The sequence below is a fragment of the Halichoerus grypus genome, chromosome 4 (genome assembly GCF_964656455.1).
Source record: "Halichoerus grypus chromosome 4, mHalGry1.hap1.1, whole genome shotgun sequence".
NCBI lineage: Eukaryota > Metazoa > Chordata > Mammalia > Carnivora > Phocidae > Halichoerus > Halichoerus grypus.
The window spans coordinates 104,944,322-104,966,562 of NC_135715.1; the positions used below are offsets into that span (position 1 = coordinate 104,944,322).

At 35.7% G+C, this 22,241-nt stretch overlaps 1 protein-coding gene across 2 annotated transcripts in view; it reads left to right on the plus strand.

Moving 5' to 3' along the window:
* The window catches only part of SPOPL (speckle type BTB/POZ protein like), a 61,902-nt gene that overhangs the window by 7,338 nt on the left and 32,323 nt on the right, over window positions 1-22,241 (plus strand). The gene's annotated exons all lie outside the window — the stretch shown is intronic.

Here is a 22,241-nt window from a genome sequence, read left to right on the forward strand (position 1 = left end):
TTAAAAAGAGGTGCTTTACTCTCCTATTAAGTAATGCAAGATATCAAAGGTTGTAGTATGACTGAAAAGTAGTATCATGCTTTTAAAATACTACTTGAGATCTGTTAGCAAAGAAGAAACCGTTGTTTCCTGTCTAGATATGTTTTTTTGAAGCATATTTAACAGTTTTTTAGTTGTGTATAAATGCATTTGTACTTCTCCCACCACCCCTTTCCCCCAAGGTAATTTAAGTGAGTTTAAGGTAAAGAGTGCAGTTGATCCAAGGTGTTTTTTTTTCAGTTGTACTTTGGATACAATTTTTGGTGTTTTAGTGGGAAATTCCCTTGAAAGGTAAATAGTTTTTATCCTGGAAGTCAAAATCAAACACACAAAAACCATTGAATATAAATTCATTCTGAAATTGTCAAGGCAGATGTCAACACAAGATGCTACCAGATACTTAAATTAATTGAATTTGATTTAATTAAAATCTTTGGTGGCAATTCTTAGGACCAGTTTAAACCTTTTTTAGTTATTCAGCATGGCAGTTGAGCTTCAAGTTTAGTATGTCCAGTTTTGTTAGAGCTCAAGTGGCCACACACTAAGCAGATTGGTCATTTCTGATTGCATTCAAAGTGTATTTATTTATTTTTTTAAGAGAGAGAGCAGAGTGAGGGAGAGGGAAAGGAAGAGAGAGTCTTAAGCAGGCTCCATGCCCAGTGTGGAGCCTGTCACAGGGCTCGATCTCATGACCCTGAGATCATGACCTGAGCCAAAATCAAGTCAGACACTTAACCTACTGAGCCACCAGATGCCCCTAAAGTGTATTTTTTAAAACTTGAAAATACTTTTTTTTATGTGAGCATTTTATGAGTGGCATTTGAGAACTGGCTTGAAGCAAGTGGTTTTGGGGAGTATCCTGATTTATGCTTTATTCTTGATGATTTTTATTTTCTCAGGTGTCTTATTTTCACAGTTGTTTTGTCTGTCTGCTCCCCCCCCCCCCGTAGCAAGTCCCTTATCAGTGAAAATTTCATCATCAGATTGTATAATGAAATCAGTATTTCTTCCTCACAAAGTATATAACCAAATTTATTTGAACATGGGTCTGAGAAACTGACAATAGTGTAAAGGTATTTTCATAGGATTTTCTTATAGATCATTATGGTTAAAAAGGAAGAACTGCCATTTTTAAAGCACTTGTACCGACACTGTGTCAAGTATGTTAGATATTTTACCCCATTAGGTATAGATAATACCATAATTTTTTGAAATGAACTTGCCTTGAGTTACCAGATGCACCATTATTTATGTACCCCAAAGAGAGAAAACACTATCAATTACAATTGTAAAATGCCATCGATTTTAGAAATGTTGAAATATGGGAGAAAATGGGTATCTTAGAATTAATGAAATGTGGCATTAATGCTGCCTTGTTTTATGCTTATCACCCAAATTCCTCAAAATAACTAACCTCCCAACATGAAGTGAAAATTTATCCTGCTTTACCTTAGAGCTTCCTGAATTCTAAAATTCTGCTTTACTTCAGAGCTTCTAAGCAACATAGCACAGAGATTAAGAGCATGTAACCAGACTGCTATTTAACAGCTTTGTGAATTTAATCAGTTACTTAGTATCTCTGTCTCAACATTCTCATCTGTAAAATGGAAATGGTAACAGTATTTACTTTGAAAGAGTTTGTTATATAAGAATGAAGAAATGAGTTATATTTACATTTAGGATAGTGCTTTATACATAATTAAATGCTTTGTGTAAATGTTGGTTAATTAAGAACAATATTGCTATTTCTGATCTAGGATATATAAGTAAATGATGTGTTTAAAAGGAAGGGACAAGGGGCCTTACCAAATGAGGCATTGGTATTTTGGGCACCCAGTGAAGATTAAAATATTTTGTTGATTTGTCTTTTTTTTTTTTTTTTTTCTGTGTCTTTTAAAACTAATGTGAGATAGCAGTCTTGACAAATTTGATATCTAAGTTGCATTTTTATTTTCGTAAAAATAATACTGTATAAAGGTTCAGCTGAAATCTGCTTTTCTTTCATCTGTGTTATGACATAGTTAGTCAGAATATTGACGTGCTATGATGGATGTCTTGAAAATAACCTGTGATATACTTACGATTCCTGTCAACCTCATAAGGAATTCATTCAGAAATATTTTTAGAGTTTCAAATTAAAGAACAATGTTTTAATTTTAGTTAAGGCATCCTACTTCTACATTGTGAAGTGTATGGAGGAAAAATAATGGGGCAGTTTTTGTTTATGGTTTTATATGTTCATGATTTTGTTGGTTCATTTGAGATTTAAAATCTTGTCATATACTTTAATAATAAAAATAGGTTAAGACCTTCCTTTGAACTTCTTGATAGTTTTCATTTTCACTTTTGCTTTGTTTTTACTTTTTCTGTTTTGAGCTCACATTATTCATTTATTCCAAAAGTGGTTATTGACCAACTGTTAAATATCAGGTTCTGTGTTTACACTGATGAATTGGAAATAGCCCTTGACCTGGAAGCCTCATTATTTGCAATGTATTAACACTGTCTAGTCTTTGAGTGCTTAGGCACAGTGCTGCAAATTATATATGCTCTCTTTGTTTTAATGCTCATAATTACCTGCTAGCATAGGTTATTACTTTTCAAATGTTTCTTCTAAGTAATTGGCAGAAGAGTGAACTCTTTGCTGATGGAAGGGAGATGAAGGTCTGAATGGTCAAGGTAGTGGTGGAGGGGGAGAGTTTTAGTGTTAAAATTTTTTTCAAAAATTTTAGTGTTGATGCCTGGATGGCTCCATCATTAAGCATCTGCCTTCGGCTCAGGTCATGATCCCAGGGTCCTGGGATCGAGCCCCACATTGGGCTCCCTGCTTGGCGGGGAGCCAGCTTCTCCCTCTCCCACTCCCCTTGCTTGTATTCCTGCTCTCGCTATCTCTTTCTCTGTCAAATAAATAAATAAAGTCTTTAAAAAAAATTTTTTTAGTGTTTTCTCCTAAAAAGGATTTGACTTTTGCATTCTATAACCTTAATACAGACTTCTTTGTTTTAATATAAAAATGGTTTCAAATTAGCATGAGGGAAGATTCAAAAAAGTGTTCTGTCCCAATTTTAGACTGGAAGGAACATGGCACTGGGAACAGGATTTTATTATATCTAGGCATCAAGCTGCTTATTTATTTATTAAATATTTATTTGGGGTTTTTTTAAGGTAAATTTTTTATTGACGTTTAATATACATTTGAAGACATGCATACTGCATCATACAGCATGTATACCCCTGTGTCTGGCTTCTTACCCAAAAGATTTATTTATATCTATTTTTATTATTTATTTATTTGTTCATTTTTGAGAGAGAAAAAGTGTGCGTGTGTGTGCAGGGGGTGGTGGGAGAGGGAGAGGGAGGGAGAATCTCAAGCGGGCTTCACTCCCAGTGCAGGGCTCAATCCTACTACCCTGAGATCATGACCTGAGCCGAAATCAAGAGTCAGACGCTTAACCCACTGAGCCACACAGGTGCCCCCAAAGCATTTATTTTTATATGATCCATTCATGTAGTGTGTAGCAGTAGCTTATTTATTTTCATTGTTCTGTAGTATTCTGTTTCACTGTATAACTGTATATATATCATAAGTTATCCACTCTACTGTTAATGAACATCTAGGTTGTTTCCAGTTTTGAGCTGCAGTGAATAGTGCTCCTATAGAATATTCTTCTTGTATGTGTCGTATACATTTCTGTAGTATATGTTCCTTGTAGTGCAACCTTTGGGTCATGGTATGTGCTTGTATTCAGTTTTAGTATGTATTACCCAGTGTTTTCCAAAGTGGTTGTGTCAGTTTATACTTTCATCAGTAGTGAATGAGAGTTCCATTTGTCCACATACTCTGCAACATTTGCTTGATACTGTCTCATTTATTTAGCCATTCTGGTGGGTGTAAAGTGGCATTGCACTGTGGATAGGCTAGATTTTCAAAATAAACATGATTCCCTTCCCCACTCATACCCACATAACCTTCCACATGCACACCAAGGAAAAGTGGAATAGAGACATGTTTATTTTCACAAAACCCATCAGATGATTCTGGCTGCCTTGTCAGTTGATAAGATGCAGAATATAAAACAAATTTAAGTATAATTTATGGAAAATGAGAATGTCATGAAAATGATAGCTTCACTGTATAGTTCACTGACTTTCTGACAGATGGCACATTTCTGCCTAACTATTGCTAAACGTAGGGAAGGTTTTAAGATTTTGCAAGCTGGTGAAAAGTTTTGTAGGCTAGTTTATTGAGTGAGTCTGCAACATTGGCTCAAAGCTCTCATTACACAATGCTGGAATGCACTTGCTCTTACTTGACTGTCTACCCAGATTGTAGGTTGTGTAGGTTTTTTTGTTTTTGTTTTTTTTTGTTTGTTTGTTTGTTTGTTTTTTTGAGGCTCTGCTACCTCTTAAATAAGGGAAACGTTGTCTACACAGCAGGGCTTACTCAGTTTTCAGATCTTGAAAGTTGAGAAAATTTTACCATATGCCCACAGCATGCTGTGTGCTGTTTTATATTTAATTTCTTGCTATATATGGAGTTTTTTCTTGTGTCAACAGAAGGCAGTGCTGCTAATATATTTTTCATTATCAAATTGTATAGTGAAAACCAAGGATGCAAAAAGTATTTCTACCTGTGTATCCTTTTCAGTATTAGAAATGTGGATATTCCTCATTCCTCAATGAATCTAGATCCTTAGTATTTATGTAGGGAAGTGCCATTCCTGTACCTTTTATTCTTAATTAGTTGTTGACTTCTGTTAAAACACACACATGAACTTATAACTGCAGATAAGATAGTTTTACCTTTATAACATTTTCATATGCCTTTTTATAGCTAATATTTTTACATCTGACTTCATTTCTTACTGCTGCAAAATACTGTTCCTGGGTAGAGTAGCCGTTTGATAAATACTTGTGCTCTACATATTTGTAAGTAGTTACTGATTATTGCTAGTCATAAGAATCATGGAATTACTCGCTCATCAGAAGGGCTGAGATGGCATTCATGCCTTAAAGTGTTCCCATGAGGTATAAAAACGATTCAGTTTATTTTGCAAAGCATTTCCTTGTGAGAGAGGTAGGGCTGGTAGGTGGATGGCAATAACCTTTTATTAAGTCCAGTTCGACCATGTGCTACATCATTTCAGAAAAGACTGGTTAAAATTTAGGATCTCCTAACACATTGTTCTTCATGGATCATTTTGCTTTATTTCTTCCTCTTTCCCTTTTGATTTCTTTTTCTTTCTTTCTTTTTTTTTTTTTCCTGTAAACTAAGCAGCTATGTGAAATGTTTTTCTTCGAGAAAATATTTTTAAGGAAAATAAAGTCATTTTAATGGTGATGTACATGCAGGGTGTAATGATTAGACATATGGATCCCTACTACCCTTTATCCTAAAGCATACTATTTTGCCAGTTTTTTCCGGTAGATTTTAATAACTGAAAGGCCCAATAAGTGTAGTTTCTCTTATCTTTTTCAAGGATGATGGTTTATCCTGCTTTTACTTAAGATAATACTAATTTATGTCTTGTGTCATTGCATCCTTGTCTTATTCAGCATTTGTAGTATTTAATTTTTAATGAAATACTATTTATTAATAGTTCACTTAAAATAAGCCTGGGTGGCTTTGGTAGATTTTTACTTCTAGCTGCTCCCACGATCTAGTGTAGTGGTGTGTGAGATACATGTATAATAATGAGTTCTGTCTTCAACAGGTGGTAAAATCTGAAAGGAATCTACTAAGTACACCCCTCTTTTTCTAACCCTTCTCAGATACAGTGTAACCAACACCTTCCTTTAATTTCAGGATGGAGATTTCCATGATTAGAAGTGGGCTGGGATGCAAATGACTAGGAGCAACAAACTCCTTTTGGTCTCAGGTGATGATAAGAGATAGGTATGATGCCACTGCCCTTATTGACTACTTTAGGTACCAACCTGTTCCATGTCAGGTGCTATAGCTTGCAAGATTGAAGTCACAAGGATGGTAATAGATAGTGGGAAATTATAGGCTATATGAGCCGAGATAGTGACTGAGTAGTCCTCCCATGGAATGTGTGGAACAGCAGTGTTTAATAAAGCTTTGTGCAATGGTGGCAGTGTTCTATAAGCTCCACTTTCCATGTGGTAGCCACTAGCTACTTATGTCTATTGGGCACTTAAAATGGGTCTAGTACAACTGAGGAGCTGAATTTCTAATATAATGTAATTTAATTGTTTCATTATTTGTTAAGACTTATTTTGCAACAAACCCTTCTGACAACAAATAGTTAAAAATAGAAATACGTACTTAATGAAAGCATCCACTTAAGAAACTACTCTTCTGCTTATAAAGATTTTTTACATGCTCAGAAACCTAAATAAAGGAGTAGACTGTGGGTGGTTAGATTGACATGGAGTAGAGGGTTTACAGAATGGTTGTCGTAAAAGAGCAGGGAGTGAAATATGAAGCATGCTTGCTAGAGAGTGTTTGAAATTAGGCATTGTGGGTTTTGAGTTCGATACAGAAGGAAGTGAGGCCAAAATGGGCATAATGACTTATGAATGGGGAGGGCTCAGTGAAGTGTTGAGAATAAGTATTGGGGGATTAAATTGGTGACAGATGGGAATAAGTTCTATTATAAAAATGATTTACTGAGGTTTAATTTTCATAGTTGGCTTAAGCTATTTTAGGTCATAAGTTCCAAGTCAGATCTTTGAAAAAGATTGCTAAAATTTCAAGTGGGTGAGATCATTCAGGAAGGTGAAGGAACTCTGATGCTGGTAGATTGGAAGTCAGCAGGAGTGCAGCGATCCAAGGTGATGGCAGGAACTGTGAAGAAGACATGGAGACAAGTGTTGAAGTCCTCCACTATAAAGGAGCTAACTGGAAGAGGGGCGAGAAGATGATAGAAGGGAAAAGAGGGTAAGAGAATATAACATTGGAATCAAGCAGTTGTCATACAGTTTTGGCAGAAGGTTAGAAAAGTGGTTTGGAAGCAATAGTGGGAGATTGGAAGAACTCTACTTCCAACTCCTTTTTCTAGATTCTTCTCAGGTGTAAGGAAAGGACCTTATTTTAGCAATTCTATTTTATCTGCTTTAGTTGGGTATTTACCTCTCTCACATATGTTTGTTTCTCCAGTGCCTGACCTATTTAGGTACTTAATAAATGTTTGTTCAGGGGGCGCCTGGGTGGCTCAGTCATTAAGCGTCTGCCTTCGTCTCAGGTCATAGTCCCAGGGTCCTTGGATCGAGCCCCACATCGGGCTCCCTGCTCCATGGGAAGCCTGCTTCTCCCTCTCCCAGTCCCTCTGCTTGTGTTCCCTCTCTCGCTGTGTCTCTTCTTTGTCAAATAAATAAATAAAATCTTTAAAAATAAATAAATGTTTGTTCAGTAAATGCTAGATGAATGTGAAATTGTTCCAGTGTGCTGGAATTCTAGAACAAAGAGCATTGCTTAGACACTTTCAAAAAATGATTTGAAAACTAGTAAAAGGAACTGTTACTTTAACACAATTGTATTTTCTTTTTTTTTTTTTTTTTAAGATTTTATTATTTGACAGAGAGAGGGAACACAAGCAGGGGGAGTGGGAGAGGGAGAAGCAGGCTTCCCGCCGAGCAGGGAGCCCGATGTGGGGCTCGATCCCAGGACCCTGGGATCATGACCTGAGCCGAAGGCAGACGCTTAACGACTGAGCCACCCAGGCGCCCCAACACAGTTGTATTTTCAAAGAATGGAATTAATTACCCCAATTTTAATTAGACATGTTTATATTTGAAAGGGTAATACCGGAAATAAATTATATAACTTTACATAAATCAATGGATGGTAGTTTCTTAATGGGTTATTAAGGGTGGTTAAAATAGTTGAGGGACCATTTTTGATTTTTAGAGGTTGACAAGAGGACATTGCAAAATTGATGTATATCTTTCAGATCTTTAGACAATTATTAAAATTCTAATCTCTGGCAATGGGTTACTGTGTTGTTTTGTCATTGGAGCATTAAACTCTTGGAGGAAGGAGTTGTAGCAGATTGATTAACTTTGCACAAGATGGGTAAAGAAGTCTTCACTTATTTAAGGTAAAAAATTTTTGATCCTCACTAAATGAGCAGGAGGAGAAATATGAAAGCAAAAGATTCTATTATGACTTTGTAAACAAACAAAACACAACTGGGGGCAAAAACTTGAATCAAACAAAGTTGGGGGGAAAGTAGGAAAAGGGAAATATAGCTTTTATTTTGGATACATGTTTTAGGACTTAGGTAAATTTGAAAGGGTTAATTTTAGTGGATCTAGAATTGGCAACTAACTGCAGAAACTACTCTAAGTTCTTTTCAGACCTTCTCTCCTCTAATACTCACTAAGATCTTCCTGGGTGAGTAATTACTCCCTTTCTGAAGATGAGAACGCTAAGGGTCAGAAAAGGAAAGTAACTTGTTCAAGGCTTATAAGTCCTAATTTTTTTTTAATTTGCATTGTTTTATATACAGGTCTTTCAGTTATATTTCAATGAGTTTTAACAAATGCATTCACCTGTGTAACAACAGCCCAGTCAAAATATAGGTCATTTTCATTACTCCAGAAAGTTCCCTTGAAAGTTACGTAATTCCTAAGAGACATATGGACATCAGTCTTACCTTTTTTCAGCTATACCTCCACATTACTTGCATTAAAAGGGAACTGAAACTGTTAGAGATAAGCAATGTGAGAGCAACAGAGTTAATAGTTGATGTAATATTTGTTGGAGAGCCAGGTGATAAAGGTTGAAAAAACAAAAATAGAACCTGAAAATACATTTAGGGAAATTTCACTCTGCTCTTAACAGTTCATGAGATTATTACTGTTTTGTAAACTACTACTATCTTTGAGTTTCATATTGATATTCATACACATTAAACTAATTTATTGAGTTTATCTGTGTACCAGACACTATCCTAGGTGTTTTCTATACACTCCTACTCAACACACCAGTCATTTGAGGTAATTACTATTTTATTCCATTTGTTGAGGTATTACCATTTATTATTATTACTATTATTATTATTATACAAACAAGAAAACTGAGGCCCAGAGTCCTCACACAACTTTAGGATTTGAACTTAAGTCTCATATCAGAAACCAAATTTTTAACCCTGATGGTAGTCCCTGGATCATTCTATAATACTAAATTATATTTGGTACTTTGCTTTTTAGGAGGCAATAAGTTTTACACTGCTTAGGAAATATGTAATACTTTTCCAATAGCTAACTTCAAATCCAGTCAGTATGTCTTTCCTTACTACCTGCTGCCTTCTGTATGAGGCAGTGGTTACATAAATGTGAAAATATAGTACTTAACATATTTGATTAATTAGAAAAATTGTATTATCAACTAAAACTCTTGGATTTAATTTTTTACTAACTGGTTGTTTTTATTGTTGCTGTTTCTTAACTGTATCACCTTAGAGCACATAGCTTCTGTGTTTCAGTTTCCCTATCTGTAAAATAGAAGTGACTACTTCACAGGGTTGGTTAGAAGATCCAGTGAGATAAAGTTCAGTTTCTAAAGTGTGAAGTAAAATCTTATGGATTATTGTACTAATAACTACAATAAATTTGATTAATTTTTTTTAAACTTTTATTTATTAGAGAGAGAGAGCTAGCACAAGCAGGGGGAGAGGCAGAGGGAGAGGGAGAAGCAGGCGCCCGCTGAGCAGGGAGCTGACGTGGGGCTCGATCCCAGGACCCTGGGATCATGACCTGAGCTGAAGGCAGATGCTTAACCAGCTGAGCCACCCAGATGCCCCTAAATTTGATTAATTCTGTGCAACAGGCATTGGTTATAAAAGTACTTGAGTAGCTAGAGAATAATTCATTTTACTGGAAAAAATGGCATGGGGTTATAGATTTCTTAGTAAAAGTTTTATAGAAGAGGTGGCAACTAAGATGGGCAGATTAAAAAGTGTTGGTGCTTAAAGAAGGGAAAAGATTAAATTACCATTTGTTAATTGAGATAATTTACTATTCTGAGTTGGGTAAAAAAAGTGTGATATGGTACTGTAACTTATAAATTATTGCTTGAATTAAATAAATTAACTTAAAAAATTTTTAAATGTATCAAAAGTTTATAACATTGTATATATTGCCATGCTGTCACACATGTTTTAAACAAAACAAATTGTGCATTGGTAATTTCTGATTAAGTGTCTTGTTCGGACCTTTAAGCCATTGCTAAAATTTTCAAAATTTAGGCTAATGCCTAAGTAAACTTGCTTTTAGGGACTATAGTGAACTCAAAGGTAATGCTTCGGTATTAAGAGTATCTGGACGATCTTGTTCCCTTAATCATGCTTGCGCTGCTTAAAAGTACTATGGGGGCACCTGGGTGGCTCAGTCAGTTAAGCGTCTGACTTTTGATCTCAGCTCAGGTCTTAATCTCAGGATGGTGAGTTGAAGCCCTGTCTTGGGCTCCACGCCCCTACTTAAAAAAAAAAAAAAAAAAAAAAAAAAAAAAAAAAAAAAAATTCACACACACACACACACATATTTGGGTAACAACATTTAGTTTTAGCTTTTTGAATTTTACCAAAAAAGACATGATCAAGTTTTTGCTTTTTTGTTTGTTCTCTTAAGCACATTTGAAATTATAGAAGATTTTCCCTAGGAGACCTATAATATCTAGTTCAAATGATGAGGTTAGGGGCTGTCTGTCATCCTTCTTTGTTTCCACAGGGTCTAACTAAGTGTAGGTTCCCCAGTGGGTCAGTAAATAAAGGAAGGTGACTAAAGGAAGGAATGAATGATTAAAAAAAACAAAAAAACAAAAACCTGAGACATTTTGCAATTTGGCCATATTGAATGAATAGTCTCCTGACTGCTGGTCTCACCCCTTTTTAGTTCACCACAGTTTATATATACCGTCTTTATGAGATGTCTGGAAATAACCTCCTTTTAAAAAGTGAAATATTTATTTGCAGATAGACTTCTATTTTTCTTATTGTGTCTTGTATATGACATATTACATAAGTGATAAGAAAACAATTGAACTTGCAGCAACTAACAGGACATATAATTGTAGTTGTTTGCAAATGATGATTTTTAAAAAGTGGCTTCCAAAGATCCACAGTGTCCTTAATATGTTATGCTGTAGAAAAAGCAATCAGGTTCTGAAATGATCTGTAGTTGATTTTTTTTTTAAAGACATTCATTGCAATATATGGAAGTTAATGTGCTGATATCAAGTAAGTCTTAGTCTGCAGGGTATGAGTCTTACTGTATTAAGTCGTTGTAGAACTAGATGGGACTTAATGATTCTTGCCTCAAACTCTCTGTATAGCTAAAGCTCAGTGCTGTGTAAAAGGGCATGTGGCCTGAAACCTAAAATGGCTAGGAATAGAATCCAAATTTCTCAACACATGGGCCCCAGAGCTTCCCCCCACCCCATTTTTATCATTGTTAAGGAAAATGACATATCTATCTCTAGAAATGTTGTTAAATGACTTCTTGCCTTTAGTCCTTTCTTTGAAATTACAATAAAGCAACAGAAATGCCGTGATTTTTGTGGAGTTACAATGTGTGTACCCAGGGATTGACTTTTAGTTTGTTTTTGGTTTTTGTTTGTTTTAAGGGAGAACTTTGTTGAATGACAAGGCAACAGTAAGCAGAGGCTTTAATTCTCTGTAGAAACCTTCACCAGCATGTATTAGTGGCCTTTAGGAATTATCAAATAGAAAGAGTTGGCATTAAATGTCTATATAAGTCTTGTGCGTATCCTTGTAAAGTTTCTATGTATGTATGCAATTAAAATTACCTGCTTACTCTCAGTGTTCAGATGTTGAGGATTTCAAAAGAGATTCCGTAACATTGGAATAAGACCTGGAACAAAGAAATTGAAAGCTAGCCAGCCCCACAGGATAACACTCAGGTAAAATAGAAGATTCAGTCAGAGCTGAAGGACACATGGATGGTCAGGGCAGTGATGATGGATTTTTGTATTTATGGTATTAATAGCTTTCTGGTCTAACCCTCAGACTAGAACAGTGGTTCTCAAGGTGAGATCCCTAGATCAGCAGCACCAGCACCACCTGAGATCTTTGTTAGAAATGCACATTTTAGGGCCCAATTCAGGTCCACTAAGTTATTAACTCTGGGTTTAGGGCCTAGCATTCTGGCTTAACAACCCTTCCAGGTGATTCTAATGCATACTTAAATTTGAGAATCCCTGCCCTAGAGAAATAATAACCTATAAGTACCATTTGTCAGCCCTTAGAGACTGAGACTATTAAACTGGACCATATAAGGGGCGCCTGGGTGGCTCCGTTGGTTAAGCGACTGCCTTCGGCTTGGGTCATGATCCTGGAGTCCCTGGATCGAGTCCCACATCGGGCTCCCTGCTCAATGGGGAGTCTGCTTCTCCCTCTGACCCTCCCCCCTCTCATGCTCTCTCTCTATCTCATTCTCTCTGTCAAATAAATAAATAAAAAAAATCTTAAAAAAAAAACTGGACCATATAAAATTACTAGTATTCTGCTTTTGACTTATAAAAAGTTCAAACTGTAAGACCCGCTATTTTACTTAGGCCTCTCAACAGTCAAAGTAGGAAAGAATTAAGAGCCTAGGTAAGTAGACTATAAGGTAAACAAAGGTATTGGCTCAACAACCCCATGCATTTTTTTTTTTTTTCCTTTTTTAAGACTAAGGCCCTGTGTAATATCAGCAGCAGCAGCCATGGCTCCTGGGTGCCCATGTACACCTCCTACTCTGTGCAGCTCTTTTGGTTTTCCCGTTATAGCCAGGAAGAAGGAATTATCTTCCCATCCTTAGCCAGTTTTTTTTCTTGAGGGCTTTTCATCACTGCCTGTTCCTTCCCTGTAAGGTTCTTCTCAGTAGCACCTGTGTCCAGATACACTGCCACTGAGTCAAATTATTCTACTGAGAGTCATAGCTGTTTCTGTTTGGAAGAAGAGACTTTCTCTCATGGTGTACACATTTTAGTGAACTTTAGATTTTTAAGCAATGGGAACTACAAGATGTCTTTTCTCTTTTCATGTATATGTATTATAGCTATAATTAGCTATTCCATTAATCCCTTAGACCATGTAATGAATCCTCCTCCGTCTTTCTTTTAAACACTGAGGCTTTGCAGTACAGAAATAGATAAAACACAAAAAACCGTCATAGAGATCATAGTAGACTAAGTAGTAAAATGCACTAAATGAAGGGGGTGATGGAGGTGATGGAGTAGTAGGAGTGTTTAATGTGAGCTGACTGTCTATGGCAATGAGTAACCAATTTCAGTTTTCTAAATAGGCATACTAAAAATAATAATAATAATAAAACAAATGGGCATACTGTGTTATATACACCTTCCCCCTCCTGGCTAATAATACTTTTCAAAAATAGAAGCCCTGATTGTGTTGAGATTCATGTTACATGAGAGTGAAAAGGATAGGAAGTCATCGTCCCACTCCCAGTTCCACTTTTCACTGTAAATGGTGCCTGCTTTTATTTCTGTTAGTGGTTTTTATTAATATTATCTTTTATTTATTAGCTCTAGACAGTATTACCTCTGGGAATGATAGTCTTGGTCCTCTCCTTACTCCCCCATCTCCCAATTATTCATTGTTAATTTTATATCATCAAGGTATTTACATTTTGTTTTATAACTATAAATTCTTCTTTGCTTTATTTACACATCAATTCTAAAAATTTTAAACCTTGAAATATTTACAATGTGATTATATAACTTACTGTTAGAACAAAGTGAGAGTAGGTCTCACAGAGAACAAAATGTAATCCTATGTACATTGAAACTTTACAATTGAAAATTGTCCAAATATCAAATTCTGGTGGATTCTCCTTTAGTATTTTTCAGTTTCTGTCTCTTCTTCTGAGACCTGTTCAGTTGTTTCTTCAATTCCATGTTTTTTTCCCCTTGGATTTCTTTTTCATTTGGTTTAGAGCTGTGGTCTTCAAAATGAGGCATCCATCCACATTAAAGATGGTACGTGCCGTAATTTTGGGGGGTGTTGGAATATATTTGAAATTAAATTATGTGTTTCTATCGGATTATTTTTTAATTTTTATTTTGATGTGCTTTATAATACACAAACATTAGTAGCATAATGGTATGTTAATTTATAAATATAAAAATAAAATATTTATAAATATTGAGAGCAAATGTTCAAATGGTTTTTACTCATAAAGGTGTGTCATACAAAAACATTTGGGTTTCTTTAGGTTCAGAATACCTCATTGAGTAATCAGTATAGGCTGGCAAACTTTTCAAGTATTTGCTGTCTGAAAATACCCTGTATTTGGCTAGCATTCATGAATAAATTTTAGTATGGAATTCTAATTAGTTTACATTTTTTCTCCTTATAAATCTTTTTTTTTTTTAAAGATTTTATTTTATTTATTTGACAGAGACACAGCGAGAGAGGAAACACAAGCAGGGGGAGTAGGAGAGGGAGAAGTAGGCTTCCCTGGGATCATGACCTGAGCCGAAGGCAGATGCTTAACGACTGAAGCACGCAGCCGCCCTGTCTCCTTACAAATCTTAAAAGCATTAATTCTGTGTCTTAACAGCATTTAGATTTCAATGTGACTTGTTTCTTTGTAGATAACATGGTGAAACTGAACAGTTGTACTAAGATGCGTCTATGTATAGATATTTTTTTCAGTAAGCATTTTGGTACTTGGTGAGACCTGTCTATGAACTTGTGTCTTCCTTCAGATCATGGTAGTAGCTTTGTTTTTTTTTTTCTTTTTACATGTCCCTATTTTTTCCTGTTTTTATCCCTTTCAGGAGGACCTATTAGCTGTATTGTATCTCAACCTGATCTTCAGGTCCCTAGTTTCTCTTATTTCCTCTATTCTTTGTGTTTTAGTCTGTCTCCTTAAAAGTAGTCTTTATCTTTTATTTTGCTCTCATGTATCAGTTATGGCCATTTACAAGAATTTACAAGAATTAATCTTTTCTGACCACTTTTTCAGAGCAGCTTATTCTTGTTTTATTCAAGCATACTTTATGAGACATTTTTTTGAGTGTACCATTCTGCCCCCTGTATTGTCTCCATTTCTGTCAGTTGTTTTGTTTTCATTTTTGGATCTTTTCCCAAATGTCTATTGTCTTTGGTTTTCCATTAATATTTTGGGATAAAGAGCTAGGTTACTAAATAATGGTGTTTGGCTGGCATGGTTTTCCCTGAAGTTGCATAGGTCTCTTCCCCATCAGGCTTCTTCCCTGAATGGGAATGCTGTGGATGAATTCAGTGTTAAGTGGGCAAAGTGTTTCAACATTACCTACTTCTCTGTAGGTTGTGTGGGTAGGTTGGGGACTCCCACCTCCCCTGTCCCACACATGTCAAAATAAGGAGGGCTTTATTTCATGTGGTAGAGTATTTAATTTCTGTTAGAAATTATCTCTTCTCCCTGTCACATTCCTGAGGTCTCTTATTATATTCAGTCCAGTCTGTGTCCTGTTTGTCTCTCAAACACTGATACTGTTTTTTTTTTTTTTTTTAAAGATTTTATTTATTTGACAGAGGGAGACACAGTGAGAGAGGGAACACAAGCAGCGGGAGTGGGAGAGGGAGAAGCAGGCTCCCCGCTGAGCAGGGAGCCCGATGCGGGGCTTGATCCCAGGACCCTGAGATCGTGACCTGAGCCAAAGGCAGACGCTTAACGACTGAGCCACCCAGGCGCCCCAAACACTGATACTCTTATAAGGAACGTATCCAGACAGGTGGCCAACTTCCCTTAGGGAGCAGTTCTTGGGCTTTGGCATGATGGTAAAAGCCACAACTAACAGCCTTCGGAAAGGGGAGGGTCCCAGCTGTCTCAGCTAGCCTAAATACAGTTTCTAAAATAATATAACCTTATGATAGCCACTTGGCCTTTTCCTGCTTTTTGTATTTGATGAAAGGTTGGTTCTTCTTTGGCCCTCTTTGAAAGAACTGTGGATACTTCTACTTCTACTTTCTTCCTTAATTTCTCCATAATTTGTTCCCATCTAATTGATGTCTTTGCTAATTTATTCCCATTTATGTGCCTTGACTTTTTCAAAATTTCTGATCCATCATTATCACCCTTATTTTCTAGCCCTATTAGTGTCTTTATTCTTTTGTAAATAACTTGTCATTTCATTGATAATATTGGAAAATAAAAGAGATAAATGTACTCACTTCTCTGCCTAGAACCACATTCTGTTTTCAAAGTTCCATCCTAGGTACAGTATTTGATCTAGGTATTTAGAAATTAGAAAATTGATAGAAGGCTCTATATCTTTCACTTGAGTTTGGAAGAGGGTATGAATCTCCTTTGTTCTGGGTTTTGTTTTGTTTTTTAAGTATTTTTATTCATTTATTTTTGCAAGAGAAAGAGAGAATGAGTGGCGGGGGTGGGGGCAGAGAGAGAAGCAGGCTCCCTGATGATCTGGGACCCTGATGCGGGACTCGATCCCAGGAGCCTGAGCTTCCAGGAGCCTCATGATCTGAGCCGAAGGCAGACGCTTAACCCACTGAGCCACCAAGGCACCCAATGTTCTGGGTTTTTTAAACCAGGCTTAAAATTACTTGAAAAAACATAACCAAAACTGACACACAATATGAAAGAGAAAATCATAAGCAGTCCTAATTTATTAAAAGTGAATTCATTATTAAAAACACTCCCGCAGTGAAAACTTACACAGATGGCTTCACTGCATAAGCTCTTCCGCAGAATAGGAGACAAAAACAAACTTCACAGTATGTTTGATGAAACCAGTGTTAATTTTTATACCAAAAGCTGTCAAGCACATTATAAGAAAGGAAGATAAGGAAAATCTCTCCTAACACAGTTGTAAGACCCCTAAATAAAGTAACAGCAAATCAAACCTAGCACTGCATAAAAAGTATACAACTTCATGACCAATGGGGTTTTATTTGAGGAATGCAAGGGTGATAAACATTAGAATCTATTAATGTAATCATCCTGTTAACAGAGGAAAAATAAATCACCTTGATAAATGTAGAAAAAGTGTTTGATAAAGTTCAATACCCGTTCAGAACAAAAAACTCTTTACAACTAGGAATAAAAAAAACTTCCTTAATTTTACAAGTGTCTTAAAACATACACCTACACCCCTACAGTAAGAGTTCCCACTGAGATAAGGGACCACTATCAATGCTTTCATTCAACACTGTACTGAAATTCTAGCCTTAAGGCAAGAAAAATAAAAGGTTGTAAAAGAATTAAAAAAGAAAAGAAAATGATCATCGTTCATAGATAACATGGTTGTATACAAAGTAATGAAATTAACAAGCAGTTTTGTCCATGCTGTTGCACACAAGGTCAACATACAAAAATCTATTTTATTTCTATAGGTTAGTAACAAATCAGAAAATAAAAATGTTAAAAGATGCCATTTATAGCATAATTTAAAAACCCACTTCTAGAAATAATATCTAATTAAGGATGCTCACAATCTCTACACAGAAAACTACAAAATGCTGTAAGAGAGTAAAGGTAAGTGTCATACTCTGATTGCAATTTCAGTGACCTGAAATTTGTTTGCAAGGCTTTCTTTATCGTGCAATAATATGGTTAGTTTCAGTAAATGTTACCTGTGTAGTTGAGACAAATTTTTATTCTTTTGCTATTGGCTGTTGTGTTCTCTGTCTGTATATGTATGTATACATGTCATTAAGGTTGTTCTTTCATTTGTTGAGGGAATTAAAGTCTCCTGCTGTGATTTTTAGAAGCAATCCTATTGCATACAGACATATTTAGAATTATGTTCTTGTGTGGCTCAGTGGGTTGAGCATTCAATTCTTGGTTTCCAGCTCAGGTTTTGATCTCAGGTTCTTAAGATTGAGCTGCATCGGTTCTGTGCTCAGGGCAGAGTCTGCTTGGAATTCTTTCCCTCTTCCTCATTCCCCCTCTACCCCTCCCCCCATGCCCGGGCATGTTCTCTCCTCTCAAATAAATCTTAAAAAAAAAAAAAAAGAATTACGTTCTTGTGATTGACCTTTTTTTCTCTTTTTATTACTTTCCTTTTTATCTTTCCTAATGCTTCTTGCTTTAAAAGTCTATTTTGTCTGATCCTGGTGTAGCTGTACCTGCTTTGTTTTGGGTAGGATTTGTAAGGTATGCATTTTTCCATCCTCTTAAACCTTTCTTACCCTTATATTTATGTCTTCTGCAAACAACAAATAGTGGAGTTTTTTCTTTCCTCACGTAGCTTCCCATCACGTTAACACCATATTAAGCCCCATATTAAAATCAATTAAATGTAAATGCTTTGTTATTATTGAATAGAACAACAACGTTAAATTAAAACACTGGTATAATATACTGTTAACTAACTGTAGACTTGAATCAGGTTTTTGCCAGTATTCCCACTACTGTCTTTTTACCATTCCAAGATCTGACATTGCACTTAGTAGTTATGTCTTTGAGTATGTTTAGTTAATCCAGTCTGATAATTGACATAGATAACATATTTATATATAAATGTAGTTATTTATATCATTATCTACCATCTTACTATTTCATTTTTATATTTTTTCCTTTTTTTCTATATATTTTAAAGATTTATTTATTTTTGAGAGAGAGAGAATGAGTGCATGTGCACAAGAGTTGGAGGGGCAGAGGGAGAGGGAGAGAGAATCTCAAGCAGACTCTATGCTTAGCAGAGCCCAATGAGGGAGGGCAGGGCTTGACTCTGGGTTCCATCTTACAACGTTGAGATCACAACCTGAGCCGAAACCAGGAGTCTGAGACCATAACCCACTGCGCCAGCTAGGCCCCCTTGTTTATCATATTTTTAGTTAAGCTATGTCACTTCTCTTTTAGTGGTTACCTTAATGATTACAGTATGTTTCATTGAATTATTACAGCTAATACCAGTACTTATGCTTACCATTTCCCCAAGAATGTTAGAACCTTAGAACACTTTTTATTCCATTTATCCTTATGTCTTTTACATTATTGTTGTTTTGCATTTTATTTGTACATATATTTAAGTCCTAAAAAACATTACAGTTATTGTTTTGTTGACCAGTTTTGGAAAATTCTGTTATCTTTTCAAATATTGCTGATCCACTCACACATATGTTAGACTTTCACTGTGTCTCATGTTTGTCCTGGCTCCTTTTGTATTTTCCATAATTTTGTGTGTGTTTCAGTGCAACTATCTTTTATTGCTTTTTAAAAAAGTTTTCTAGTCCTATTTTTTGCTGTTTAGTCTGCTGTTAAACTTACATATTAAATTGTTAATTTCAGTTATTTTCCAGTTCTAGAATTTCCACCTGACTGTTTCTTAAGGAATTAGATAAAAACACTATTTTCATCTACTTTCTCCATCTTTCAGCCTACCTTCCCAAGCCTTCCAAATGTGAACCTGATGTTTTTATTCAGGTCCCTTTCTCTGGCAGATCCTAAACTCTAGTCCTTAGGTCCTCAGCAGTATGAAATAACTGAAATCTGTTACACTTTGGAGGCTTTTTTCTTGGCTTCCTGCTCCATTTGGCAGAAATCTTAAAGGATGCTTTTCATCAGGGTCTTAACCCCTCAGGTATCCTATTTTTATCTCCCACCCCACGAGGGGAACAGAATCTTTATTTCTGTCACTTGGCAGCAGCCCCTGGGCTGAACAAAGCCTGGATTCTCACTCTGCATTTTATTTAGCTAGACTGAGCAGCAGATACGGTTAGAGAAAAATGTAGCTAGAATCTATCAGCTTACCTTTAGATTATTCCCTCTTCTCTGGAATTTTGGGATCCCTTGTCCTGATTGCCTGAGCAGCCGTAGATAGATGCCTTTAAACAGATATTTTATTTTTATTTCAAGTTTTCTACTTAACAGCAAAACTTAAGTTGCCTGCCAGGTACTCCATTATGCTCAAAACAGAAGACCGTGTGTTAGCCTTTAAATACTTTTTATATACATTAATTATTTGTTTTGGTTATTACCACGCTTATCACCACTGCCCTTACCACCACTTATCCTCAAATGTCACTTGGGAAGTTTTCATTATTATATGTGTATTCTAGTATGCAATTTGTGCAAAGTGTAAGCATGCAGACACCCACCCACATACAATTTCATTTTACAAACCAAGGAAAATGAGAAAGGAAATAAATTTAAAAATCCCTTTAATAGAGAAAGGAAAGGCCCAATGTCTGTAAGATTACAGAATCCATAACAAAACAATGATACAAGCTGGTCTCAACATAGAACACTTGCTATTAAAATCTGTGCTGTAGTTTGTGGTCTTCCTATATCATTTATTTGCTTCCTCCAGAATCCACCTCAGGGACTATCTTCAGGATATCCTTCTTGTCCTGAAAGTGTTCATTATTACTGTGTATATTCCTCTATCACATTATCTATTGAAAGTATGCTACCATGTATCTCTCTGTCCTACAATATTATAATCTTCTCCAGAGTAGAGACTGTATGTTATTTATCTTTGTAGTCAAAGGTCCATCTCCAGAGTAGAGACTATATGTTATTTATCTTTGTAGTCAAAGGTCCATTATAGTGCATGATATATCTAAGCATATAATAAATACTTATTGTACTCCCATTAAGTCATCATATGCTTAATTCAAAGATATTTAAGAAATTTATGATACGTGTATTACTATTTTATCATTTTTATAAACATTTACTAGTCTAGTTATTCTTCCTAATAACAGTCTTAGCAAAACTGTTGAACATGATATATTAAGTCACATATTAACTCATCCTTTCATTTTGTAATCATAGTCATCACGTATATAAAATGCTTTGGAAATTTCAGGCTATTTTCAGTTATAACTTCATGATGCAGTTCAGAAAACTTTAAGCATAAATATGGTAGTATTTCACAGTTGAAGAATGATTTACATTTTTTTAGTTGAAGAATTAATAAAAATGCTTCCTACGTGTGCATATGTTGTTTTCAATAAATTTGGGGAGTTTTCAGTCATTCTTCAAATCTTTTTCTCCTTTTTGTCTCTTTTCTCCTTTTTTATGTCATTGTGCTTAATAGTGTCCTACATTTCTCTGAGTCTCTGTTCATCTTTCTTCATTCTTTTATGTTTACATTGTGTAATCTCTATTGATTTCTTAGCAAATTTAATAATTCTTCTCCAAGTTCATATCTGCTGTATATGAACATAGCCCCTTATGTGAAATTTTAATTTTAGTTATAGTACTTTTCAACTCCAGAATTTCCTTTTTGTGTATATATAACTTTTGACTCTTGATGTTCTCTATTTAATCAGTTTCCTTTAGTTCTTGTCTGTTAAATTCAAGATCTTGCAATCACAGTTTCTTTTATCTCCTTTTTTCCTGTTATATGAGCCATACTTTCTTATTTTTTAGTATGTCTCATAATTTTTGTTAAAAACTGGACTTTTTATATAATGTAGAAATTCTTGGAGCTGGTTTTTCCCTTCTAGCGCATGTTACTGTATCTCGCTTGTTTGTTTGTTTAGTGACTGGCTGGGTTATTTTAGTGGAGTCTACATTCCTCTTCTTCTACCCCCAAATCCCCTTACGCACACACACACAGAGTCAACCTTCGGATGTTACACACACAGACACACACTCAACCTTCAGATGTTACACACACGCACACAAACACACACACTCAGCCTTCGGATGTTTCACCTGAAGGGCACAACCTTGAGTTTTCCTCCAATTACTTTGGGATGACAGTAGTGTCAGTAGTTTGGGCAGGACTCTCTTAGACTATCTTCCTGACTGCATATAACTGTTAAAGGTCCCCTAATCTAGTGCTAATTACACTCTTTTTTTCAGCAGTCCCTCAGGCATTAATTGCTCCACAGATTACACTAATCAAATTTGAGTTCCTTTGGAGGGATGGTTTTTTAAATCAGTGCTTGAGGTTTCTTCTGACTCGCAGGCAGGTTACTTCTACCTATCTCCCTTTTTTGTCCTCTCTGGCAAACGAGCCAACCAACCAACCTGTGGTTTAATCTTTATGTCCAGTGATTTCTCCAGTCTCCTCTCAGTTGCCTTTTATCAGGGCCTCCACTGTTTTTCAGAGCACCTTTGTCCATTCCCTTGCAAATGAAATCAACATTTCTCAGGGAAGAGATTTGATTCCAGAGTTCCAAAAAAGTTTTTCCCAGCTTATTCATTGCTTTTGTGAAGGGATGGAGTTTTGGAGTTCCCTGCTTTGCCATTTTTGGTGACATCTGTGTACATATACTTTATTATATTATCTGTGAGCTTCTATCTATATA